This window comes from Ictidomys tridecemlineatus, chromosome 2 (assembly GCF_052094955.1).
Source record: "Ictidomys tridecemlineatus isolate mIctTri1 chromosome 2, mIctTri1.hap1, whole genome shotgun sequence".
NCBI classification, from domain to species: Eukaryota; Metazoa; Chordata; class Mammalia; order Rodentia; family Sciuridae; genus Ictidomys; species Ictidomys tridecemlineatus.
The window spans coordinates 96,575,487-96,603,385 of record NC_135478.1 but is presented as its reverse complement, the minus strand read 5'-3'; the positions used below and the strand labels follow the sequence as shown (position 1 = coordinate 96,603,385).

General features: G+C 45.5%; 1 long non-coding RNA gene across 4 annotated transcripts in view; it reads right to left on the bottom strand.

Annotated features, from left to right (window-relative positions):
* Positions 1–27,899, bottom strand: part of LOC144375272 (uncharacterized) — a 159,989-nt gene that overhangs the window by 71,400 nt on the left and 60,690 nt on the right. For all 4 annotated transcript variants that reach the window (XR_013434890.1, XR_013434887.1, XR_013434889.1 and 1 more), the window contains one exon: positions 27,197–27,374. This is a non-coding gene — a long non-coding RNA (uncharacterized LOC144375272). The remainder of the gene's footprint in view (positions 1–27,196; positions 27,375–27,899) is intronic.

Sequence of the window (27,899 nt, the reverse complement as noted above, 5' to 3'; positions counted from 1 at the left end):
TCAAGTGTGAACATGATGTCTGGAATTGCAGCAGCCATTCTGTTACCATGTGGAGACAAGAGTGACCAGAAAGTCAGAATATTAAAAGATGCAGACTGGAAAGAGGAAGATCCTGATTTCTTGAAAAACCAATGATGTGTGGGCAAAGCTCAGTTTTTCCTACCTTTGTATTTTCTGTTATGTATCCAACAATTATAACTATCATACAAGTCATTTAAAAGATGGTTAGTTGGGTTTTTCATTGTAGACAGCCACTGTAACCTAAGGAATGCAATTAAAAAGATAAAAGGGTCAAAGAGATCCCCAAATGTGCAGGAGAGATGTTTCAGGAATGCCATCAGGCTCCCTCCTTACTCCTGAAGAAGGCTTCCAGGAAGGGGGTGAGCCAACCAAATGCACCACTTTGCAATCCGTGGTCATTCTCCACCTCCTTGCCTCGCCCTTCTTTCTGGCCTCTGCCTCCCTCCCTCTCTCCCCTCTTTCTCTCCCTGGCCTCCTGGCTTTCCTCAAATGAAGTAAGTATGCTCCTAGCTCAGTTTTTCATTTCCCATTAACTCTGCAGAAAGTACTCTCCCCAGATCCCACATGGGATTCTCCCTCCTGTCCTTCAGGTTGGCATTCCAATGTCCCCTGTGGGAGAGGCTTTCTGTGCACCAAGCTAAGTGTGAGCTCTTCCACTGTCCTCTGCCTTGTTCTGCATCCATCACAGCCTGAGAAGTGCTGCACTAACAGGCAGGGCTGTCTGTCTTCATATCCCCTCCCCCAGGCCACCAGCTCCCAGGGACACTGTAGGTGTGATTTGCTGCTGCATCCCCAGCATTGGCTGAACTCTCAGCACACAGAGGACACACAGCAAGGATTCATTATGAAGCACCTACTAGATGCCAGACACACAGAATAATTTGTTAGCCTATCAGTTAATTCAGTTAAACTAATATATATATATATTAGTTTATATATACACACACATATATATAATATATATACACACACACACCATATATATAATATATATATACACACACCATATATGTATATATAAAATATATATATAATATATATATATATATACCATATTCCATAAATGTAATAAAATGCATTCTACTATACAGAAAGCCTTTACTATTTGAAAGGCAAAATAAATAACAAAGAATTAGTGCTGATTAATGACAATAACATATATCAGCCCTGTATTATTTAAAACCCAATACTTTACCACCTTCTGAGTCTTCAAGACTATGAATTAGTTTCCACTGACAGAAATAGCCAAGTCCTTGAAGTTTCCTGGATTTTCCTGGACTTTGTAAAAGACTTTGTTAAAAAAGAAAAAAAGCTTACTTTACTTTAGACTGCACGTGGGTCACTTCCCAAAGTTCTGAGGACCAAGCACCTTCGGGTTTGCATGAAGCCCAATGTTGGAATCTCTCTTTGGCCTTGTGCAATGCCTGTTTTAGGAGTCTGTTTGCTTTTGAAGGCCCATGATGTGTTTTCAATGTGGATACACGTGGAACCTCCCATGGCAAGACCCATTGAGGGAGGAGGGCACTGTCCAGGGGAGGAGGCCCAGGACATCAAATAGGGAGGCGGGAGATTTATTCTCTGCCTCTTAGCATCTATGTCCCTTGGAGCAAGACCTTTTCTTTCCAAGCCTTAGTATTCACTGAAGCAAAATGGAAATAAAAATATTAATTTTCTCCACATTTCTACCAATTCAGGAGCTAAACAGATAGCATTTTATAAATATTGTCTAAAATGAACATCAACAATTTCTCCAAGTGATTACTTCATCTTCAGCTGCACCCTCTGGCCTCTGGAGCTGGGGTTTGCCCTGGAAGAACTTTCTGGATAACCTTCTGCATTTCTGCTACTGGCACTTTCTTCCTAAGGCCTCCTGTGAAACTCTCTGCCCCTAGAACCTCTGACCTCACACAGGCCAACTTGCACAAGGTGAATTTGGAGGACTAGAAGGTTCTGACATCTTCCCAGCAAGCCACAGAGCTGTACTGAAGGAGTACAGGTGTGCATTCGGAATGTGGGGTTGGGATGTAACGCATTCTCCTTGAGGCTGGACATTTGGGTGCCTTTAGAGATACATATGTTTTCTCCTGGCACCTTTGAAGCAATGCAAGCAGGTAACACACAGAGGAAGACATTCAGTGGAGGGTTTGGGGTGAAATGCCAGGCACACTTAACCTCCTATCTCTGATGAGCTGTGGGCTCCTCTCTCTGAAGGAGAGACCATGGTGCTCACGGGCCAGGGAGGAGAATTCTCTACTAGTTGAGCACAATTCAGTGTGAGATGGCCCTTCTGATGGAGAAAGACCTCGATGCCTGGTCCAGGAAAATAACACAGGGCGAGGCAGTAACAAAAGATCCCAGTGGAGTATTCTTTTCCTGCCTGGCCCCAGAGGGTTCTGAATCTTTTAGGATCATTGAAACAGTGATTTCGTGCCAAACACAGTCTTTTCTTTTTCTTTACCTTTTGAGAATCTTGGCAATTGATCATTGTAGCTGAGAATTTCACCTTTTTCTAGTTTTATCTAGTTTATTCTCAGGACCTGTGTGTGAGTCAGGCATATTAACGGCTGAGCTAAACAGCACGAAAACCATTTAACTTTTATGTCTATGTTTCTACACAATCTGCAGCACATTATCTACCTATCTGTCAATCTATGGATCCATCTATGGATAGATCTATCTATCTAATCTGTCTTTTTTTTCTACATCCAAATCTGTGTTGTGTATCGGTACATTTTATATAGCTATGCGTCTATACCTGTTCTTTATCTCTTTCCCACATTCCCATTTATCTCATCATCTGTCGTCTTTATCTACAATCATACATATGTATGTTCCATATCCACGAATATACCTTGTCTGTGTCTATTTCTATACCTAAATGTAGATAAATTTTCTACATTTATCTTAATATCTATATCTACCTTAATTCTATGCTATATCTGTATCTAAATCAACATTGGTCCATCTCTTTAAGTTTCCTTGGCTTTCCTGTTTATATGTCCTATTATGGTTTCTTAATGGTGAATAGGGACAAAATACTTTTTGGAACCAAAATAAATATCTTTTCAAAGAGATTTCGCAGTGAAACTAGTAACTGTAGTTTCATGACTTTAAAAATTAGCTTCTGAACATGTCTTTCACCTCTGAGGAAGTAACCTGATTGTTAGGGAAATTGACGCTGAAGAATTAAAAACAAGTCTCAGAATTCCTCTTGCAAAAAGGCCTTACCTTCAATCCACTAGGCTGACAAGTGTACTTTTATGATTGGGATATTAGACCTTAAAGCCACATCCTTTGCAGAAGTTCCCTGGCATCACCTGCCTCCCAAGGCAAGAGAAGATGAACCTACAAAGAAATATCCAAGGCCACTTAAATGCAGGCCACACCTCCAACGTGTCAACCCACCCACCTTTATTTCTCTCTCTCTCAGATCTACACCTATCTACCTATCTATGACCCTAGCTGTACACATATTCCCACAATCTACTCTCTATTCTGTGGCAAAGAGGTTAATTTAAGGCATAAATCGAATCATATAACTCTCATGCTCCAAACTCCCTTGTAGCTTTCCATTCTGCTTAGAATGATCTGGAGATCGGATGACCTGTGGCCATGGGCTGATTCTGCTGGCAAAATCCAAGCCTGGGAAACACTCCATGCCAAAAGACGAAGGTGGTATCAGACTTGATCCAGGGCTCTGACGCCAACAGGTATCAGATGTTCCAGGACAATGGGCTTCCTGGGTGCAGCAGGACAGCCACAGAAATGTTTCCAGCCTTGTAACGTTTTAGTGCAGGAAGAAAACTCTTCCCTACGCCTCACTTTTTTTAATTGGTGCATTAGAGTCGTACATAATGATGGGACTTATTGTCATATATTTTTTCAGGCACAAAATATACAATATAATTTGGAAAATATCACTCCCTGGCACCCCTTCCTGCCTGCCTCCTACGGCTTGGTCTCTTTCCTTTCCTGATCTCCTTTTGATTTTCATGAGATTTTCCCCAAAAGCCTTGCACAATTTATAGTGCCCCTCCAGTTTAACTTCCTGATTGTGAGACCCTATATATCAAACTGGCAGAGCTAGTTCTGGGTCACTGTTCCCCCCTCAGGGTGCAGAGTCCCACCTGGTCTCAGCTTTACTTGAAAATGTCTCTGTGGTGTTCTCCATTTCCCATAGCCCTCACTCAAGATCCATTGTTGACACTGAGCAGGTCGAGGCCCCATGGTCAAGGCCCTGTGGTCCAGGTCCCGTGGCCAGGCCCTGTGGCCAAGGCCCTGCTTCTACTTCTCATTTTCTACTCTTCTCCTTCACTCCTGTGGGCCAGCCACAGGCCTTCCCTCTGCCCACTCAGCAGAAGACTTGCAGTCCAGGCTCTCAGACAAGACCTCCTGGGCATTAGGGCAAAGGCCTCCCAGCTACTGGACAGTGATGGGAAGGTCCCTAGGGGCGGGCTTTTTGGATCTTTCTCTCATTTCCCCACCTTCTGCTTCCCATTTGTGATCCTCTGGATGGTTTGTCTGCCTGCAATTCACCTCCACAAGCTACAGCACACGTTCCCAGAGGCTTGTCTTGCTGTGTTCTGCATCAGGGCCTGACTTGGAAGGCTGCCTGAGACACACCCAGTGCTCACCCCAGTGGGGAATGGTGACTCTGAGCTCAGGCTTAACAAGCTCCACCTGCTGCCCAGCTCAGCATGAGGTCCCAGTCCCTCCTTGGATCCCAGTCCCTCCCAGAAGTAGCCTTAATCTGTTGAGCATGTGGTAGGCACCTTGGTGACCACCTTATCTTGTAGATAGCACTTGTCTGGGTGTGACATCTAAAGTGTGGCTTTACTTTAGGCAAGAGGCTCACTTCTCTGTAGGTCTCTTCATCCACAAACAAAGAGGCCATGATAGCCCTCCCCTCCTAGTGTTGCTGTGAGGGTTAAAGGCACTGATGTGGACTTAGGAAATTGTTTCATGGATCATCAGGGTTTGGTAGGCACTAACTTTTAAAATTACAATTACATGGTCATAATGCTTTAAATCATCAATCATTTGCAGAATTTTTTTTTCTCATCTATCAGGGTAGAGTGCATTGGCATGAAGGGATAGCATTTCATTTATTTTAGAATACTTCTACATGAGTTTTTGTGCATTTGGCAATGGCAGCATATGTTACATACACAATTTCATTTCCATAGTCTACACAAAGGAGAAAAATGATTCCTGGTCAAAATTACTCTTTGAAACCTTTAAAGTCAACCATATATTCTACAGTTTGCATGAATTTGTGAATAGAATGCTTTAAAATCAAAGCTATGCCCCTCCAAGAGTTGAAAGTTACTGAGTTAAAACAAAATAGGAACAAAACAGAAAGCTCTTGGCCCTTGAAACCATGCCACCATTAAGGAACCACCCAGTCCTAGGCCATGAGCCAGGCAAGTTGGCAGTTTCCAAGTCTCCCATGGCTCCCCTTAGCTCTGGTCCAAGCTGGTCTCATAGGGAGGATTAAACAGACCCTGGGGTCCAGGCCAAGGAACTGAGATTTATAATGGGTGCTTCAACGAGCCTTTCAAATTACACATGTGAAGCCAGATGTCAACATCAATAATCCCCAGTGTGCATGTTCTAACTTCTAGAAAAGTGATTCAGTAATTCTCAAAGCCATTGACCCTTTTGCAGAACACAGAAGGGTTGAGAAATGTGGGCAAGAAAAATATCTTCTTTGGAGAAAGCTTGGATCATGGAGCTGCAGGGCGGGGAGTCTGGTGAGGACACGGTGTCTGTGCCTACCCCATGCCTAGTAAGGAGGTGTTCTTGGCTACAAGGAAGAGATCTTGAAAGCATTGAGCACTGTGGAGTGGGTCTGAATCTTTCCAGGAGGCCTGTGAGGCTTGAAGGTGTTTCCCTGCTGGATGACAGAGCTGGGGAGGCTTCTGCGCCAGGAACGGCCCCCACAAGGCATCCTGACAAAGGAGATGCACGAAGACGAGGCTCTGCTATTTTAAAGCCAATGTGAAAAATGAATGGCCAACATAATGGAATTTTGGAATGTGTGAGCTGCCAGCTCACCCTCTGCAAGTCCTCCCACTTGTCCTCACCTCCCCAAACTTCCATCCAAGGGAGCCGTCCTAGTTTGTATTTATTTCTGTAAATCGGGTTATAAGTTCAACTTTCCTTGATGTGGGAGTAGTCAACAAGGGTTTGGAGAAAGGGATTTACTAGATGTGATTGTTTTTTTTTTTTTTTGATACTGAGGCTTAAACCCAGGTATGCTTAACCACTGAGCCACATCCCCAGTCTTTTTATATTTTATTTTGAGACAGATTCTCTCTGAGTTGCTTAGAGAGAATTGCAATTCAGAGAGTTGCCTCATTGAATTGCTGAGGCTGGCTTTGAACTCACGATCCTCCTGCCTCAACCTCCCCAGTCACTGGGATTACAGGTGTGCACTACTGTACCTGCTATGTGGCTGTTTCCCACAGTGCACTCATGATGGTAATAATAGCTGATGTTCGTGGAGCATATTTTCATACCAACAAGCCTTTGTTTAAGTAGTTAGTGGGTGGTCTGCATATAAGTTAAAAATTAACTTCCGAACATTTATGCACACATAAAGACTAAAGTGTGTGTGGAAAAAAAAAAAATTACTGATTAGAAAGAAGCCTGGTACTAGCCCCTGAAGAGAACACAGAAAGAAAAAAGAAAAAAAAAAAGAGAAAGAGAGAAAGTTAAAGAGTAAGGTGGCTCAAAGAAGCTTCCTTAATAATCAGAAGCTATCCTCTGGAATCCATTGGTTTTAGAGTGAATTGTTTATATTTTCGATCGGTCTATTTTTTTTTCTAATTTAAGATGTTTAATTTCCATGTTGGTAACACAAAGGAGAAATCTCCAAAAAGCAGCCAGGCAGCCCTGTGGATGTTGTGAGAGCTTTCTTTGGTGTCTGGTTTCTGAATGTTAAATATTTATGGGGACATTAATAATAGATCTCTCTTTGCTGTTGATATTAATGATAAAGTCTCATCTAAAAGTGCAGAGGAGTCCCCTTGGCCTCCAGAAGCACAAAGTCCCCATTCCTGCTCAGCATGAGAGGCGTGAACAGAGCAGGGGAAGCTGCCCACCTGGCTCCAGGGGTCCTGACCTGCACAGCCTCCCCTTGAGGTCTCTAAGCCAGCACCACTGCGGACCTGCCCATGGGGGTCTCTGAAGGGGTTCCTTTCTCACGCTGATCACTCACCGAACTTTACTGCTCTATTTTTTTTTTTAAATCTTCTCCCAGGTTTCTCTTCCTGATTCTTTCAGTGTCTAAAATAGATGAGGATCAAAGACAACATTTAGGGATCATCTGCTCAGCCATGGAAAGAGAAAACAGATCCTGACGTCCTCCCAGAGAAGCAGCCTCGTCTGTGGAGACAGGGTCTGGGCTGTGTAAGGAATTTATTCAAAATCCCACTTGTCTCCCTCAATAAATCCTCAGGAAATGTGTCTTCTCTTGCCTCTCCAAGCTGTGTGTTCTTTCTGTTCTAATGTTACTGAAGCTTTTCCACAACCTCCAGTTCTTCCTCCCCACATGGGTCTCTATCATGAACAAGGCAGGGAATTTGCTTGGTCCCATTCCAACAGTGTGGATTGGGGACCAGTCCAGGAGCCTTTCCGTAGACCAACAGCTTGGGGGAGGCAGAGGGGGTAGGCCCTCGGTGGTCTGGGGAAGAAGCTCTTGCTTTGTGTTTCATCCTCCTGTGTTTGGAGGCCCACTGCCGTGGTGTCAGGTGTCTTGAGTCTGGATTTGGGTTCCATGCTGGATAGATCAGGCCTGTCTGCTCTTAGTGTAGCTCAGCAGGGAGAAGACAGGCATCTTTCTGCTGATCCCAGCTTGATGTCTAGGTCCTCTGCCTGGGGACTCATCAGGACTCCTCCTTGAGCTATTCACCTTTCTGTGAAAAGGCTCTCCAGTGATAGGATCCAAACTGCCCAGTGGGCAGCCTCCACCTGAGCCTCTTCTCCTCCACTGGTCAGCATAGAGGGGGCATCTGCCAGCATCTTCTTACAGAACGGGTTTCTGGAAGTCCCACACAAATGGTCCTCAGAGGAAAGAAGGAGTTTGTTGAAGGATATGACCAGAACATCCAAGAGTATGGTCAGCTCTGTAACTGGACATGGAAATTCATGTGGGAAGAGCCCCTCCCTGATGCCAAAGCACCTCCAAAGCAACACAGCATGGGCACAAGGACTCATAAAACCACTTGTCAAATAGTGTCTTGCAGCGTCTTCCAAAGCCATGGTTTCCATAAGTCTCAGGCAAAATCCCCACTGGAGAGAAATGAAATAGCAGTGTCCACACATGTCCACCATGCTCTCTCCCACATGACCACACCCCTCCATTCCTTCATAGGTCCCAGTCAAGGAGAGAGACTGGTTCCATTTTTCATGATTGATTCTTCACACTTTCTTATCCATTGAGTCTCCTCAGCTCTATTTCCTAAATTCATCATGACACTGAGGCACTCATGGAAGGAGGCTGGTGCTTGGGACAAGAATACAAGTTGCAGTGTGGAGAAGAAGACAGGTCTGGGTACGGAGAGTGGACATTCACAGGTGTGGACATCCCTATAAGCAGCTCAAACTGGTTCCTGTAAGTCTGTGACTAGCTCTTACTTCTGAGACTCTGCTGTGGATTGTCCTAAAGGAGATGTCATCAAATGAAAGAGTCCTGCATCCCCAGCACTATTTCACTCCTTTCTCTTCAGACAACTTAAAAATCTTCAAGACATCTCCCCTGACAGTTGCTGTGGCATAACTGCTCCAGCTTGGACCTCAGTTTAGCCTCCAGCTGGACTTCCAGCTCTGCAGAAAGGAGACAGGTGCTGTCCTGGGAAGGAGGGAGGGAGGGAGGAGGGAGCGGTGTTGGTGAATAAACGGGGAGATGGGAACCCTTGCACCTTGCTGGTGGCTATGTAACTTGGGGCAGCGGCTACTGAAGAAAACAGCTTAGCAGTTCCTCAGTGGGTTAAGCATTGTATTGTCACATGACCCAGCAATTTCCCTAAGGAAAAGAAAGCAGGTGCTCATCAACCTTGCAGCTGACTGTCCTGGTCTGAGTGGCAGCATGCTGCTGGCCCTGGGGTCTCTGCTGATGGCCAACTTCCTTCCCCTCACTCCACCCGCCTTCTCAGGGCTGGGCTGCCACCCCATGCTTGCTGCCTTATTGAATGGTTTAGGGAAGACTCTTCCCAGCCAAGTTTCCACCCCATTGTGGAGGGGGCTGTTCTCTGAAATCTGTTCTCTGAAATCCTATCTTGGGATAGGATCTAATTCTAAACAGAAAATTGAGCTAGTCACAAACTTACAGGAACTAGTTTGAGCTGGTTCCACCAGTTTGAGTTGAGTTGGTGGAGGAAACCAGCCCCCAGTATAGAGCAGGGAAGTCCAATGTCCTGCACCACCTGGGGCAGCCGGGCTCCACACCACCTTCCCCACTCACCATGGAGCATCTCCAACCTGGCGGCCTCTGGGGGGATGGTTTTGCTAAGCTTGTGCTTTAGAGCTGGTCTCACAAATATGACGGGGTCTGAGTGAAGTTTTTCTCTTCTTTTCTCTTCTTTTTCTTTCTTTCTTTCTTTCTTTCTTTCTTTCTTTCTTTCTTTTTTTCTTTCTTTCTTCTCTCTTTGTCATAACAAGATACTGGGAGCAAGGTGTAGAGATGAGTTGGATATCTGGTCAAGTTGCTGTCTTATCTAAAATCCCTATATTTTACACATATTACGTGCATCATGAATGGAGCGGAGGCCTGCCATCTTGGCAGGTGTAGTTTGTTTGTTTTGCAGAGCAGGGATGGAGCTCAGGGCCTCAGGTGTGCAGGGCAAGTGCATCTGAGGAAATAGTGCCACTGGCTCTGAATTAATTCTTGAAAATCCTTTTAAGAAGGCAAAATAGACCATTGGATAAGACAATACTGCCTTTTTATCCACATAGTGTTAGATTAGAAACAAAGTGATTGATTTATGTTTAGGACACAAGTAATACCTGTTATATACAAATTAGGTAATTTCAGAATGTAATTATATATAACTGTAATATAAAAATCATATATGAATGTTAATTATATAAAACTGTAATACAAAAATCATATGTATATGTATGTATGTAAATATGTATATTTGTGTGTGTGTGTGTGTGTATAAAATTCTTGGAACAAAAAGTATTTCAAATTTTAGACTTTTTTTGGATTTTAGAATATTTGTGTACCTATAATGAGATATCTTATTATAGGACCCAATTCTAAACATAAAATTGATTAGTTTCACATAGACTTATACACATAGACTGATGGTAATTTAATAGAGTATCTTTAATAATTGTGTACAGGAAGCATTCCATGGGGTGGAATTCTCTGCTTGTGGCATCTTGCTGGTGCACAACACTCCAGACTTTGGAGCATTTCAGGTGTTGGCTTGTCCGAGGAGGGATGCTGCCCCTGTAATTACCTGTAATAATTATATGGATTTCCTGGAGCAGATTCCCAGGCCTGTACACCATGGCCATGAGCCTTCCAGGTGACCCATGCCCACCCATAATGTGGGAAGCAGCAGTAGGAAAACCACACAGCTCCAGCCCAAGAACTGAGTGTGTGGCACTGTCTGGATTCAGATCAAAGGGCTTCCCTGTCCACCCTAGCCTCCCAGGGGAAGGTGACTCTGAAGAGTCCAGCTTCCTTCATTGCTTCACATCTATTTAGTTAATGCCTGCCACGCAGGCTACCAGATTTAGAGATCACAGATGTCACCCATACGCAACTCCAGGGAGGTGTTTCCTGCTCCCCTCCCAGGAGAGACAGGCCTGAGTCCCCTGTATATAGTTTGCAGTATCTACTGGATTTGCTCTTGATCAGAGCTGCGGAACAAGGCTGTTTACCTGGACCCCAACACACACACTCCCAGTGGTTGCTGTGTTCCACTTACAGCCCCAGGGCCAAGGTCTGCATACCTGGTGCGGTCACCAGTGAGGTCAGGGACAGGCTGGGGTGGTACCCACGTGGCTCCTGCAGTTGAGAGTGTCCATGTACTCATGGAAGGGATGGGGGAGCTCAGGAGAAGGGGGTAAGGTGCCAGGAGTAGAGCATCAGGGCCTGGGTGCACAGGCAAGCAGGGCTGGGGTGTGATGACTGCATGGACCAGGCATTGCAGGGAAAAGGTGTCCCAGTCTCTTTAGGGGATGGGGAGCTGCCCTAGTGTTCCTGCTGGATGGGTAAGAAAATACAAATTCATAAACAATGGCACAAGAACAGGGCCAGGTGCACTGTACTCCACTTCCTGAGTACAGAAAACCAGATTGAAGACTCAAACCAGGCCATTTGGGGACCTCAGGACTCAAGGCTTTGTTTTATGAGACTAGATATGAGCATCAAAAGAGTTCCCTATAGAGGTGAGTGGATTTTATCAGTACCAAATACAGGCGAAGTTGGCCAGGTAGAGAGAGGACCATGAAGACCAGTTCAACCAGTGAAAACCCAATGGCCTTTAAGATTCAACGATTCCCCATTCATCTAAGTTTCTAGAAATTTTATTAGAAAATCTAAATTAAAACTCTTTTAATTAAATAAAAATAAAATGAAACTATAATGAGACTATGACTTCTAGGCCAAATATAAATCTCTGGAAGTACAGATAGTGTGCCTCTTGGCTTAAAATGTTTTCTGCTGACTTCTGAGCACTGATGGAGATAGCCATTCTAAGCTTCAGGCCCATGCAACCTGCTGCAGGGATAAACAGCTTGTGGAAGTGGCCAGAACTGCATTTTCAACCACTGACTCTATAACAAGGGGGCAAAGTCCAGTCAACCCTTCACACACCTGGGGACCAGGTTTCTTACAACACCCAGAGGGCACCAGAGCCGAGGGGCTGGTAAGGGGAGCATGGGTCAGTGCCTACTGGGCTCATAGTCCATGGCAGGAACTTGAAGTTTGTCCTTCACAGTGTAAGAATCCTCATGGCCAGCTCCTCAGGCCCAGTGCTTTGTCTTCTGGGGATGTGCACTGGTTTCTTCCCCCTGTATCCATTATGGTTCTCCAGAGGATAAAGAATCAACAGGATGCATATCACTGTGAAGGAACTTCTGAGGTTGGTGCCCGTGTCAAGAGACAGAGGAGGTCCCATGCTGGCCATCTGCAGGCCACAGAGGCAGGGAAACTAATAGCTGCTCAATCCAAGAAGCTGGGAGCAGCAGAATGGGAGGGGTCAAGGATGCAGGCCCAGTCTGAGGCCCAGGACCTAGAAGTCCCTGGAATCCTGCTGCTGCAAGTCCATGTTCCAAGGCCGAAGGACAGGAACCTGAGGTCCAGTGGTGGCAGCAGTGAGGACAATCCAGCTCCAGAAGGGTGCTCCTGGGCTGATGGAGGGTCTCCTCCCCCGACTTCTTGTGCCTTCTGGACACCCAGCCAATGAGACAGTGTGCCCACACTCAAGGCTGGGCTTCCACACTCATTCTGCTGATGCCCTCCTCAATCTTCTCCGGACCCTCCAAGACACACCCAGAAGTATGCTTTCCGATTTCCCAGACACCTCTCAACCCAGTCGAGTTAAAGACGGAGGTTCACTGTGACATCATCCCTAACATCTGCAGATGCAGGAAGTAGGATGAGCAGTTCTGCTGACATAAGGAGGGACAGCAGGTGTTCTGAACCAGGAGGCCAGAGAGCAGAACTGCCGATAGCTGTGTGTGTACACACAAGTGGGTGCATGCACCCCTCTCAGTGAGAGCCTGCAATTTAGGTGAAGCACTCTCATGGTGAATAATGTATTGCCATAAATGCAAATTAACAGCATCTCAGAATGCTCAGAAAGCTTGCTTTCAGAGAAAGGCACTCAAAGAAGGTTTTGTTTGTTTGTTTTTGAGATGGGGTCTGGCTATGTTGCCCAAGCTGATCTAAAACCTCGAGCTCATATGATCCTCCTCTCACAGGCTCCCCAGTACCTGGTGTGTAGCACCACAGCCCACTTAAACTTCTCATTTAGCCCTAAAACCTTGATTCTCCAACATTTTAGCCTTAGGGCCCTTATTAGAGTGTGTGACAATTTCCATACATGTCTCGTTCCATCTTTCCTTAAGCTTCCCTCCTGCGTGCCACTCTGTCTGCATTACAAAAATGTCTCCCAGGGGTGATCTTCACACCTGTTGGGTTTCTGTGTGGTGCAGCCTGGTGTGAAGGTGGGTCAGTGGTGGAGCAGCTGAGGACTGAACTCCACAGAGGTCAGGAGGGGCCAGCAGGAGGGGCCAGCAAGCCCTGCTCTCAGCTGTATCCACAGTGGTGGTGGGCGGTGTCCTGTGATGTCACTGCATATGGGACCAGCCCAAGACATGCACAGGTCTGGGTACAGCCCAGGTGAGCTGAGTGGAGAGGGTGAAGGCAGAGGTGGGCTCTGCCGAACATTTGGAAAGCGCAGAGGAGCAGAGAGAAGAAACTCAAAGTCGCTGGCTGGTCTAATACTCAGAGGCAACTCTTCAGATTTTGCTGCGAATGGTCTAGTCTTTGGTTCTGTCAATTGTGGACCAAGAAAGCAATCAGATAATAAATAACAATCGATAACACATTGGATGCTTTTTATGCCGTGCCTATCTTTATTAATAAATATTTTCAGCACTGTCATTTCTTCCTGGTTGGCTGATGTTAAATTATGTTTATGAGCTGATTTTTATACAACCCAGGGACCATAAACTCAATTACTTATAGGCTCAGACAGATGAAGGAAACAACTGGATTCAGATGGAGGACTGCTGGATGGAGTTGGGGGGATGCCTACACAGCCCACGGGGGGCACTGTTTCCAAATGTGGACCACCTCTGCCATCTTAGCTAGCAGTGTGGCTGGGCAAGCTGGTCTTCCAAGGCAAGTCATCAACTCAGAGTTGACCTTAAAAGCCCATTTCTAAATCCTGCAAGTGCCAGAACTTTTATTTAACTCATTGGGGTGGCCATGGAGGAAAAGTCCATCAGCTAATTTGTCCTATTTAGCAGCCTTGGGACTCAAGCGATTCATCCGTGAGTTTTAGATGAATTTAGTTTGTCCCTGATTTTCGTTATTGAAACAATCTAGCAATGATTATGTTGGAACTGAAACATATCTAATATGTGATTAAACTCTTGGAGTTAATATAAAAATAAGATGAATTAAAAGTTATACATTGTTAAGGCTCTTGAAGGTCCATATGGGGAGTGTGTACTAATGGACTATGTCTTCAGCAGTTTGCACTAATATATGATCTCTTTACCAAAGTGGATCATTATCCACGTGTGAAATATTGCATATACCTTAACAATCTCATCAGTTTAGAAGGACTCTTTGGTGTGCTTTGTTATTGGAATAGCTCAAAATTTCTGTCCAATGTTGTGTCTTCTTTAATAAGTGGTATGTATCTATGCTTTGCTTTTTCATTAGCTGGAGTTCTTCATGTATTGAAGATATCAACCACCAGATGATGTTCTACACCATACTTGGAAACACATAAAGTTCCATCTTAACACAGATTTACTATTTAACTGGGTGTTTACAATATTTTTTACAATGATTTTCTTTTCCTTATTGGAAATATTCCAATATTTGAAACCTTATGACATTTAATACCAAAATTCAAGCACACTATTTGAGAATCTGACCATCAGTGAATCATCAGATGCCCCTCCACACTGTCTTGCTACTTGCCCAGGGTGACTATATTATGCCTCAGTAAGAAGAAGCATAGATGCATAAAAGCAAAGCATAGGGGAAACATGAACTCAGATTAACACTCTGCTCCCTGGGGGAACCCATTGGGGTTCCTCATCTCGACATGTCTGAGTTCTAAGGTGGCACAATAGCTCCTGCCTGGGATGCCCCCCGCAGAGCAGTTGTGGCTAAGCTTTCTGAGCCCTGAGCTTCTTCTTCCATCAGGACTCTCTGCTGCAGAAGTGTGTCTACCTCCTTGCCTTCTCCACTCCTGTGCTTGGCCAAGGCCTCTGTCTCCCCAGGTGGTCTCAGAAGGCCAGGCCCAAATGCCCACAGTGTGCCCTGTGCTACCCAGCAGGCCCTCCCTGCAGCAATTCACTCTTTATTTTTGGCTGGAACTCTTCCTGAGCTCCAGCCCTGTGCCTCTCCCCATGTGGAACCTGCGACTCCAGGTGTCTCAGCAGCAATCATTTCTCTCTCTCGTGTGCATTGGTTTTCATGTATGAAGTCATTAGCCCCTTAACAGGCACAATCCAGAGAGTCTGACTTTCCTCCTGATGGGCATCTTCAGCCTCCTGGATTGAAGATGTGCACCCAGGTCACTAAAGTCGTTAAGAGAATGTGACCCCTCCATGTGTCTGTATTAACTTGCCTGTTTTCGTACATCTCTCCAAGAGTCCTTCCCCCAAACCTGCTCATTGAATGCAACTTATGATCCCATGCCTTCCGAGCCCTTGAAACAATTTATCATTTTCCAGAGACCTAGAATGAAGCCCACTCTCACAGAATTAGATTCCCGATATGGTCGACGGTACCCAGCGGCCTACACTGCCATTTCCCCAGCTTCCCTCCAGCAATATCCAACTAAGTGCCACAGAGGTCCACACAGGAAGGACCAAGACCCCTCTGCAACAGAGGGCACTGGGCCCGTGTTTCCCAGGCTCACCCTTCACAGTCACTGTGCTTGGAGCATCTCCCTGTATTGGTTTTCCTGACATCCCTCATCATCCACCTGTCTTGTCATTCCTTAGGAGGTCTCCTCTGGACCCCAGGCTGAGCTGGGCACCATCTCCTGAGCCCCACACCCTTTATGTGAGTCCAGTGTCTGTGTCTTTAAATGTCCAGCTGCTGTGTTAGTTGTACAGCAAGTAGAAGCTCCTTGAGGAAGTGTCCAGGGTCCCATTTGTCCCTTTATTCCCAGGGCCTGTCACAGTCCAAGGAACATATAATAAATATTTGGATTACACTATAGGGATTCGTCAGGATCATTTTGAAAGTCCTTTCTGCTCTGCTGTTTTATCCTCCCTATTGGGTTAATGATCAAAGAAGGACCCATTATTCTTAGTTTAGGATGTGTGAAATGTCAGGCTCTGGCTCAAGCCCTAGTCACAGTGGAGTCAGTAAAACTTTCTTATGATTTATGGAATCTACTTAGTCCACATGCACATCATTCATCACCGTGAGCCCTGAGAGCTGCAGCCCTCCGTCTGAGCTGGGAATTGAGCCACTGTGAATGTACAGAGTCTATTTTAGAATCTGGTGACTAACATTTCTGCCTCTCCCACAGTAGCCTCGGGCTGGAACACAGAGATTCTATTCCTAGATGGTGTGGTCTAAAAAAAACAGCCATTTTTATTTTTCCTGGAGCAGGCTTTGGGGAGGGCATAGAGGAGATGCATTCCAGATTCATAGGGATGTTTGTCTGCAGCTACTGTGACACAGGGAGGAATCCCAGGGTCTTAGAATTGTCGAGGCTTCCCCCTGTGCACCTGGGCTTGTTCCCCACAGCCACCTTCTGCCTTGGAGAAGGGGCCCATGGGATCCTCCCAGGGAGAGGAAAGAGAGACAGATGGGAAAAACACACCAGCATTAAGCACTTTCTCCCAACAGAAGTGACAGATGACACTTGTTCTCCAAAAGGAATCAAATGACTTCTGATTCAGCTGCAGGCAAGTCTGGGAAGTGGGAGAAGACGTTGACGTAGGTGGGACTCTCTGTCTCTGCCAAAGGCTCCCAGGTATCTGAGGATTCATCCAAGGCATTCCAGCACTCACTGTGGACAGATGTCCTGTCTGGCTTTATCTTCTGGGTTCTAGAATTTGGAATCTGGAACACAAGCTTCCCCCAGCTGCACAGCAGCCCTGTGGCTTCAAGCACAGAAATCCTAGATGTCAGGCTGTTGTGTTATGGGAACCCTCTCAGGCAGAGAGAAACAGGAAGGGCGCCCTGCCAGGAAACCCCCCACCAGAGCCTGGGCAGGCCAGTGCCACCATCTGTATTGGTTTGTTCCAGTCTATTACCTGGATCTCTTCTCCTAATAAGCCCTCAAAGAAGGTCCCACCTGGTATTCGCTGTGTGTCACTCTGCTCAGGGCCTTAATTTCCTAGCCAATGAATCAATTAAGCTCAGGCCATCCTGAGCTTGCTTATCTGTCTCAACTACTGGTGTTTCATTAGCACATTTGGAAAGGGCACACCCCGCTTTGTTACTGCAGATGCTCAGGTCATTCCATGCTGGAGGAAGATCATGTCTGCCGTCAAGCAGCCCAGTGGTTTCAGGGCACATGGTGAAGCCTGGGGCGACCCCTTCCCAGGCACTACGACTGCTGGGCTTCCCAGGTTTATTCAGATTTGCCACCTTTAGCAAGTGCAGGGAGCCGACTTCTCCTCGATATCCCAGGCTTTAGGCTGAGTTCCTCTGACCTGAATGTACAGGAAACTGTGAGCTGTAGGGGGAGAACACACACACACACACACACACACACACACACACACACACGTTTATATTAGCTCCCCTGCCGGGATGTTTTACATTCTCAACTTTACACTTCCACACGTATTTTCTGCAGTGAGCCTATTTATCATCAACGGACTGTGTGTATTTGGGGATGCAGGACAGACAGCGGCTCCTGGATCCCCCACCTACAGGTGGCTCCCTCTCCAACACTCCCCAGCCACAACCCAGGCCACGGCAGCACAGGGCTGATGCTGAATATTTTCCGAATACTTTAACACAGGAGCTGAATGGAGTACCATCTATAGTGTTGTCCAGGGCAAAACTGCTTTTCTTGAACTTTGTCATTTTGGAGCAGGATTTCAGAACCAACTTCTCGGCATGGTTACCCTGCTCATCAGTGAGCTGTCTTGAGGAGACGGTTGCTTGACCGTGCATGTCCCCATGGCAAGACTTTAGTTCCAGCAGCCTCTGCACACTTCTGCTCTTTATCAGATATAGGGGGAAATGTATGCTAGCAGAAATCCAGTCCAGGCACCATCTGGTACTATTTCCAGGGTCCAGAGAGATGACTCTGGAGCCATGTGCCTCATTTGTCAGAGTGAGAACCTCGCTCACATTCTGCAGTCCAGCTTGGTGGCTGCCCCTTCTTCTGGCCTGCAGGGCTGAGATCTCTGGGACCAGCTGAATAGCAAGCTACTTCTGGTGCCTCTTGCTCGATACAGGAAAGAGCAGCCACACTGCAAGTTCTAGCTGCAAAGAACAGAAATCTATTTCCAAATTAAAATGCAGTAAGCAGATCTGTTTACACAAATCCTAAAGCTTCAGGTCACCTACATAGTAGAAAATCACCTATAAATGTTGACCTCCAGTCCTGCAGGGTTCAACAGTGTATAGTTTTCTTTGCACCTGTGTGTGTGTGTGTGTGTGTGTGTGTGTGTGTGTAAAATAGTTTTCTTGTATTCTCCTTCATGAGAACAATTCAAAGATCTTTTCTGTGTCTGAATAAAGATATGATGAAAAATCAACTTCTTGGGGTCCAGTTTGAACAGGCACACTGGAAACAACTAACTACCTCTTGGACATCATTTGTCAGCTCTGTTAAAAGACAGTCTCCTTGATGGCTTCCAGAGCACAGCACCCCTCCAATGATGACATATAAATGCAAGACGTTGTAGGTGACTATCCAGAAAGGGTGAGACTTGGGTCCTGTTGTTTTACTTTCCTGACACCTAGAATATACAGGCAATGGCTGGAGCCTTGATAGTACTTTTGGATCATGAGCAAAACCTACAGGAGCCTTAAGACTGATAGCACTGAGGAGAGCTCCATCAGCCCTTAACTGACAAATAAGAGCAACATATTTTACATGAAAGGAAAATAGATGTCCATCGTGAGTAACTGGATTTTTTTAAAGCTTGACTTTAGAACAATTTCTGATGCTGTAGAGATTTAGGATATAAGAAGATAGTTCCTTATAAACAGGATAAAACGTCATTTTAAGACCAACTGTGTTCCTGGCTCTGATTTCGTGTCTACCCAATTCCTATCACTGACCAAGTTGGCCTCCTGGGTAGCCCAACTCTACCAAATAGAGGTCCTCAAGTGGGAAAGTCAACTTCTTCATCTCCAAAAATCTCTCCTAAGTTCATGACATAGAGGTTTCTAGTTAGACCCTTCTGGGAGCCTAAATCCAGCCAACCCCTATTCTGGCTCTTTGAAAGCCAGTGGAGAGCCACAGTCCCTCAACTCAAGGAGAGTTGGAATCTGAAAGGCAAGGAGACGTCCCTAATGGGGTCCTTGAAGTTGCAGCCCTGCAGAGGCCCCAGTTTTCACCAGTCACCATCAGACACAGCCATCTCCATCTTCAGGTTTGGTTTCCATTCAAGATGCTGCAGAGCAGACGGGCGTCATTCTCAGGACAGCGTGAGAGGCAGACAAAGTCTTCAGGCTGGTGCTGATGATGTCCACTGCACACACAAATTGAGCATCGACTTCATGCCAAACAGAGTCTAAGGGTTCTGAGAATTTTTATATGCATCACCTCTTAAGTCCCACAACAATAATAACAAAAATAACTGTGAAAGTGACATTATGATTAATTTTTTTTACTGTGAACAATAAAACTTTTAAAAAATATAAATCAAAAAATAGTCATGATAATTGAGAAGAGACGATCCAACAAAATCTAACACATGGCATGGTCCACAATAGCCAAAAGGTAGAAACCACTCACATGCCCATCAACTAGTGAGAAAGTCAATGAATTTTGGTCCATGCATCCAATGGACCACCTCATGGTCAGGAGTCTTATCCTCCAAGACTGTGAACACAGCAGGGAGGGACGTGGAGGCAGCAGGAGGCCTTCAGCTCTGCAGAGATTGTTTTCCGTGTATCAAGAAGAAAATCAGGATGGCGCAGTGGCACACACCTGTAATCCCAGTGTCTCAGGAGGCTGAGGCAAGAGGATCATGAGTTCAAAGCCAGTCTCAGCAATTTAGTGAGGCTCTAAGCAACTCAGTGAGACCCTGTCTCTAAATAAAATACAGGAAAGAGCTGGCAATGTGGTTCAATTCCTGTACCCCCCAACCCCCCCCCAAAAAAAAAAGAAAGAAAAAAAAAGAAGGAAATCATCCCCATTGACCCCAGCCAGCCTTGCTGGACATGCATGGGCCACACATGCCCGACTGCTGGATAAAGGGAGCCAGGTGGTTGTGGCTGGCTTGGGTTTGGCTCATTGTCTCCTGGGGCTGGGGACAGCAGACAGCAGAAAGGGGGAAGTGACCTTTAAAGAAACAAGAGGCAGCACAGCCATGGGAAGACCCTGGGCTTGAGGACTTTTAGCAACATTTCCTGTCAGTGTAGGGGAAGCTGAGGAAGAACTAGAAAAACACTTTTTATATTAAGTTTTTAAAAATGTTTTAAGACAGAATCTCACTTATTTGCCAAACTCAACACACTATCCTCCTGCCTTGGCCTCCAAAGTCACTGGGACTACAGGTGTGCACCACCATGGCTGCTTTAGAAGAGCATCTTAAAAAAATAAATTGATTTCCAAATTGACTTTGCACTCAAAGAGGAAGGGCAATGTAGATAAGAATAATCACTATTTAAACATGTTAAGTCTCAACCTATTTTACCCAGATTGATTTCCTTTATTTCATCCAATCTCAAGAAGACAGCTACTTGTCTCTGTTGGAGTGAACACCATAAAGGCACAGGGAGGCCCTCAGAGCAAAACATAAGTTTTGTAAGAGTTGACATAGTGGCCTCCACCCCTTATTTGAAGGAGGTGCATTCCAGAAACTCCAGTTGGTGCATGAAAATGCAGATAGTACCTAAACACACACACACACACACACACACACACACATATATGTATATACAAACCTATATCAACACAGATACATGCTGTGTGTTTTTCTATACATAAATATCTATGATCAAGTTTAATATGTGTTAGAAACATTAAGAGATTAATGACAATAACATAATAAAAATAGAAAAAATTACAACATACTTTAATGAAAGTTATGTGAATATGTTTTCTTTCAGATTTCTTATTGTACTCTGCTTACTCTTTTGGGGATCATGAAGGATGATACATAAGGGAAGTATTTTAAGCCTTATTTTTATTAGATGGCAGTTGACAACATTACTACTTCTGTGAAATGGGACCAGTACTAGGTAAAATAAGAGTTATGTGAACCTAGGAAGTGCAATACTGTGACAGTTACTCTGATAACCAAGATACCCATTGATGACTAATGGGTGGGTAGTGTATATAGCGTGGATACACTGGACTAAGGGATGCATCATGGAACAGGATGGAGTTAGATGATATCAGATTACACTCCACAATTCAGAATGGCAGAATGGCGTGAAACTTAAGATTTATAAATTGTTTATTTCTGCAATTTTCCATTGAGTATTTCAGACTTTGGATGACTGCAGGTAATTGAAACTGCAGAAAGGAAAACTGAATAAGGGGGGACTGTTATAATAGGAATATCTTTAGCCAAGTTTGCTTTTGAAGTATAGAGATGGAATTCTTTCAAGAAAATCTGAACTCCTGCTTGGTGGCTGGGGAGGAAATTGCTTTGTGTTAAAAATGGTTATTTCATGCTCAACCGCTTTCAGGTTTTCTAGGTTTTTATCACATCTGATCATTTAATGACAAGCCATATTTCACAGGTGTTTGTCTCAGGCTGGAGAAACAACCCCAATTACAAATTTGGCAGTTTAATATTTAGACCCTGTAAAAGAGAACCGTAAAGCATTCCCATAGCTTGGCAGTCGTCGTGGTGGGAAACCGGTGGCTCCTTCCTTCCAGGTCAAGCCTCTGAAGTCTCCCTGGGCAGGTGGCTGGCTGGACCACTGAGGATCCTCTGCAACTTCAGGCTTCCTGTGCACACACACTCCTTATGCGGGAGTCCTGCAAGAGTCTGTGTCTGTGACTTATGTGCCCAAGCCTAGGAGAATTTAAAGTGATGTGAACTAATGACAGTGGGGAAGGGTGTCATTTCCCATCAGACTGAATCACAATGACAAATGGGTAGCTGTGAGAACATGGCCTTGTGGGATGAGATCCCTGCTTTTCCAGCTGAAGACAAGTTTTTTTCTTTTAAAAACATGGCTGAATTCTCCTTTTAAAGGACTTTGGAACAATTGGAATTTACTGACTTTGTTTTTTAAATAGAAAAATAGGAATTAAGGGTACAAATAACCCCCCTACACACACCAAGAGGCAGAACTGTTTGTATTTTGGTAACTTTTCTCAACTATAATCCTAAAAGTATAGAGTACCATAGTCCCCCCCCCCAACACCCACAACAACAAAAGCAGTAATACCTCTGGTTTATGAGCAAATGTATTTTCAAATAATATTTCCCAGAGTCAGAAAAAGTGAAATTTCAACTCAAATATAACATGCAAAAGCAACGAGTCAGACCAGGCTCCTCTGGTTGCCAGGGGTGGAGTTTCGGGGGTCGTCTATAGCAGTACTCAGACTTGCCTCTTGATCCCTTTTGCGCTGAGCTCAACCTGTCTCAGTGGAAGTCATTTCAACCTGAGGCTCTGTGCGCTATCTCTGCCACAGCTCCACAGTCACTTTAACACCCTCCCAGGCCGGCCAGGTCCTTCCAATCAATAGTCTATTACCCAGAGACCTCAGTGGCCTTAAATCCAAGCACGGCACTGTCATCTATGACCAGATGGCCTCTGCCTCCTGCAGAGGACCATCGTGAGGTGATCACAAGCTGGTCACACAGCCGTGGGTCCCAGAGGCAGGAATGGGGCCTTCCATTAGATGTCATCAAGTAAGGACACAGAGCAGCCCCGCCAGGGAAATTGCCTTTTAGAAATGTTAAGCCCCCCTCCCCAAGAAGCTGAAGCAGATGGCTGCAATTTATATCAATTAGGCCGTGAGCTCTCTTTGAAAAGTTTTATTGTGTTTATTTTTTAAACCACATAGCTTTTCAACAAACATGTGCTGTAGGAATGTGCAGTTGGCATTTCTACGTCCATCTTCTCTCTTGCATTTATTGTAAAAAGTTAAAATGAGAAATGTAAACATCTATCACAACCATAAAGGTTGAGGAAAATTGTTTTTATTAGCATAATCTTGAACTAAAGAGAAGACTTGCTGGAGATTATGCACATGGGAAACATCATGAATTCATGATGTAGGGTTGTATGATTTCCTTCTTCATGACATGAATTATAGAAGTCTTTCTCCTGTTTTTTTTTTTTAATGCAGAAAGAATGTAAAACTTCTGAAAAGGATGAGTCAGAAACAGATGCAAGAAGTTACCAGAGCATTAGAAGACTCGATGATTATTGGCGACATATTAAGAACTTCTAAAATCAACAAGTAAACACTTGGGTTTTTTCTTTTTTGGTAGCTTTTTAATTCTCTCACAATGATACTGATGAACCTGCTCATTAGCATCAGTTGGTGTTTGTGGAAGTTTCTAAGACAATAGAGAAGAGGAGGGCGCTCTGTCCACAGTCCTGTGGTGATGGGGATGCCTGTCGCCCCTCTCCTTAGTATCACCGTATTCTGCACCAGGACCTCCCATGAGCCATGGCCTCACCATGGCCCTCAAACCACCACCACCACCACAGCCGCCCTCTTCACCTGCAAGTTTCCCCCAAATGCATTGCCCCAGGGAGCAAGGTGCTACCTTCATCTCCCAGGAAACCAGGTCAGCTGCCCTGTTCCTCAGCACGTCGACTCTCCCTAACCTTGAGTCCAGGCTCTGAGACCGAACTACGGCTGCTACTGACTACATCCTCAATCCTCTCTGCTAGAAGCTGGATCCTGGAATTGATAATGACTTGGATTCCTCCCAATTGGAATTATCTATACCAATAATTCCAGTAAGGCAATATCTATAGAATCCTACCAACGAAGTGGATGTTTTAACAGAGAGGGTTCTGCTTCCTTAATTTGCACCAGCAGGGATTTCATATGTATACTATCCACAGTGCCTATAGTGGGTAAAAATAAGTATATATGAGCACATGAATACCTGGTTTTGTAAGTTTCTTTTTCTTTTTCTTTTTTTTTTTTTTTTGTACCAGGGATTTAACCCAGGGGCACTTAACCACTGAGCCACATCCCTAGACCTTTCATTCCTATTTTTTTTTTCTTGGAGGGGGAGTACTGGGGATTGAACTCGGGGCACTTGGCCACTGAGCCACATCCACAGCCCTTTATTATATTTTATTTAGATACAGGATCTCCCGAGTTTCTTGCTGCCTCACCAATGCTGAGGCTGGCTTTGAACTAGTAATCCTCCTGCCTCAGCCTCCCAAGCTGCAACCACTGTGCCTGGCTCTTCCCTTATTTATTTATTTATTTTAAAACTGGTTCTTACTATGTTGCTGAGGCTGGCTTTGAACTTGTGGTTTTCCTGCCTTGGCCTCCTGAGCTGTGGTTTTTGTAGGTTCTGTGAGTTTTTGTAATTACTGATTTGTTTATTCCACAGATATTTATCATACATGTCCGTAACCTTTCCTGCCTAACAGATGACAGAATCTGCAAACAGAGTAGCTTTAGATAGAACTATTTGCTTTTTCCCAATTCTGTGGATTGGGAATTTGATCTGGCCTCAGCTGAGATGGGCTCATGTAGTCACTAGAGGTGGAGTGGCCTCACCGGGGGTCTGACAGTTGGTGCTGGCTCTCTGCAGAGGGAACAGGGTCCCATGGACCTGGAGCTAGTCATCCTACAGGCTAGCACATTCCTGTTCAGGGTGACCATGGCAGAATTCCCAAGAGTGGCAGGAGAGGGTGAGCTCCAGAGAGCAAGCACTTCTTAAACTTCTCTTTAATGACATTTACTAATTGACAGCAATTCCAAGTTCTAGCTCCAGAAGCAAATAAGAATCTACTGATGTCCTGTTTCAGCAGGAGGAAGGAGAGGTCCCTGTCAAGCAGGGTGACCAAGAAGGGGTGAGTGTGGGGTCACACCTGCTGATCACCACAGTGGCTGCTGGCTTGGGGCTCAGCATGGGACAGTTTGACAGAAAATGACCCCAATGTCCTCTCGAAAATGGAAAATTTTAATACCGAATGGGAATACTCTTTTTGTTGCTGTTTTGGTTTTTAATATTTTTGTTATAAAATATTTATAGAGAAACAGAAAGAAAGACACAAGGATTTCTGTACCGCCCTTTCCCTGACTTGTGCCCAGCCTCCCACTCCCAGCAACCCCCTCGCCCCAGACTGTGCCTGCACTGACTGTCATTGTCACCTGAGGCCCCCAGGCTGCATCAGGGCTCACTCCTCACTGTTCCACATTCTGGGTGTTTAGACAACTGTGAGGTGACTATTGTGGTGTCACACAGAGTGGCTCACTGCCCTAAAGGTCCTCCATGTTCCACCTGGTCACCTGGATAGCTTTTCGAGATAGAGATGGTTGAGGAAGCTTCTCTGTGAAAGGAACATGGAGCCTGGGAAGGCCGAGGGTGTAGCCAGAAGGGTGAGCTAGGACTGGTGCTCAGGGCACAAAGCATGGTGGGAAGTGGCTCTGGACACCACATGGCAGGTCAGTGAGCCAGAGGCAGAGCAGGGAGCGAGGTCGGAGGAGTGGGCAGAGCCAGGACACAGCGCAGGCATCACCAGGGAGCAGCGACCATCCTGGGGAGTGTTCATCTGGGATCCTCTGGATACCATTGACTCTTTCTGAGACAACTTCTGAAGGAATATAAATCAAAGCAGACCAGCTGGTCTCCTTTCAGGGGCTGTTCCCTGACTTTCCTTAGGTGTCACTCAGTGGTTGACTCTCCAGGAAGCCAGCTCCTCCTTGGGTCCATTGAGTGTGTGGAAGCTGAGCCTGACCCTCAAGGAGCCTCAAAGTAAGAGAAGCTGCTGAGACAGACCTGCCCAGGGGTGGTGCCCAGGATGGTGCCCAGGAGGTACCCAGGAGGTCCTCCAGACCTGGAGCCAACAAGCAAGGCCCCTACATATGCATTTTTCCTGGTGCTGAGGGGTCAGGGGTAAATGCTGGGTGACTGTTCCGAGGACTGACCGAAGTGGGGCATGGGAGCCTCAGGAGCCCCTTGAGTACCTCCAATGGGCTCTAGCTTTCACGGCCTGGGCTCCCCCTCTCCCTGGCTCAGCAGGTGGGAGAACCTCAAAACCCATCCCTCAGGGCGTGAGTGATTCTACAGACAAACATGTGGCCTCCACATCCTGAGGAACAAAGGCACTTCCATTGGCTGCTCGTCCTGTTTGTTTTCTCTTTGGAGAATGTGAGCCCTTAAATGTCCTCAGTGCACACACAAGACAAATAGGTGAGCTGGTGGCAGCCGGTGAGCTCCATCTGATCTTTCCACAACAGATCCCTGCATTGAGATCTCACTGCGCCTCCTGGCATGGGCGACTGCCATAGGCAATTAAAATCAAAAAGTCACTGCAATCAAACATCAAGTTTTACATTTTTGTGTTGTTCTAGGGGAGAATCCGTTGGTCTGTGTCACCTCTTCTATATAAACACGGTGCACATTGCAGATCAGCCTACAGTCACCCCGCATTAACCCAGGTGGGAACCCAGCCTTACAGAGTACTGCCCAAGATGCCCAGGCATGCCGGCATTCCGCTGCCCTCTACCCTCCACAAAGCCAGGAGGCCCGACCTGCTCCCCTAGTTCTCCCGAGCCAGCAGGGTACCTCAAGGCATCCGAAACCAAGTGATCCCGCAAAACACCCAAAGCAAAGGCCCTGGAAGCAGCTTATAATTAGAACAGAGAAATAACTTCTTATCCTTCCGGGGGCATTTGGAAGAGTGCAAGGAGGGAGCTGTAAGTAATCAGCTGTGTGAAAGTTATAAATGGGCTGCATCTCATGGAGTTGATAGATGAACAGTTAAGTTCCCCGGTTACATACTTTTTGCAACAAGAATAACTGTGCCCATTCAAAGGAAATGGCAGCACACTGCTGTGGGTGTCATCCTTATTTTTAAAATAATTTTTTCTAAATTTAGAGAAGCAATGATTAATAATATGGAAAATGAAAAAGATTGTGCACTAATGACCAAGGGTGAGAATTTATGAATCATCTAGGAATCGGGACTTATTTGCAGAAATACACCCCCTGCACACAGGCACACAGGCTCACACCCACGCACACCCATTGGCGCATATGCGCACACATGCACACATTCATTTATTCTCACAAAAAGCCCCTTTTCTGGTAACTTAAGAAAGCAGAGTTAATCACGGAGTCTCGCAGATGCTGGGCTCAGATCACTTACCGCTGTTCCTTTCCTTCTGCGAGGCACCGACCTTCGTTTCATTTCCTTCTGGACTGTTATAGTTTGGAAGGAGCTTTCTCAGTACGGAGCTGCGTGTTGCTCATGTGGTTCCCGCAGAGCATCATGTTCTCCTGGCAGAATGTCGCCTCACATGGTCACGTGGACAGCGGGAAGATACCTGGGTGGTGAGGAGGGTTCCTGTGTAATTATTCCCTAGGACTCCCCTGGGCCATGTTAGGAAAGCCATCTCTGCCCCTGTCAATCCTGCCACCCGCGCTGAAGGGCCTGACCTTGCAGTCAGGACAACCGTTCAAGAACAGAGGGTCATGGTTTCCCATCTTTGCAAATCAAGCTTTCGTGTGTGGGCAATGATTCACTGTATTCTGGGGCTGGGGATGTGGCTCAAGTGGTAGCCCGCTCGCCTGGCATGCGCGGGGTGCTGGGTTTGATCCTGATCCTCAACACCACATAAAAATAATAATAAAGAAAATGATTCACTTTACTCCAAAATCCCTTGGTTCTTATTTGCATTTCCCTAGGGACTAGACTATGGGAACCTTTTTTTTCCCCCCCCAAATACCTATTAGTCACTTGTATGTCTTTTTTGGAGAAATGTGCAGTCAGGTTCTTAGCCTATTTTTAAAAATTGGGTTGGTTATTTTTGAGTGAAAAATAATATATTCCATTGTTAATTTTTTTTTAT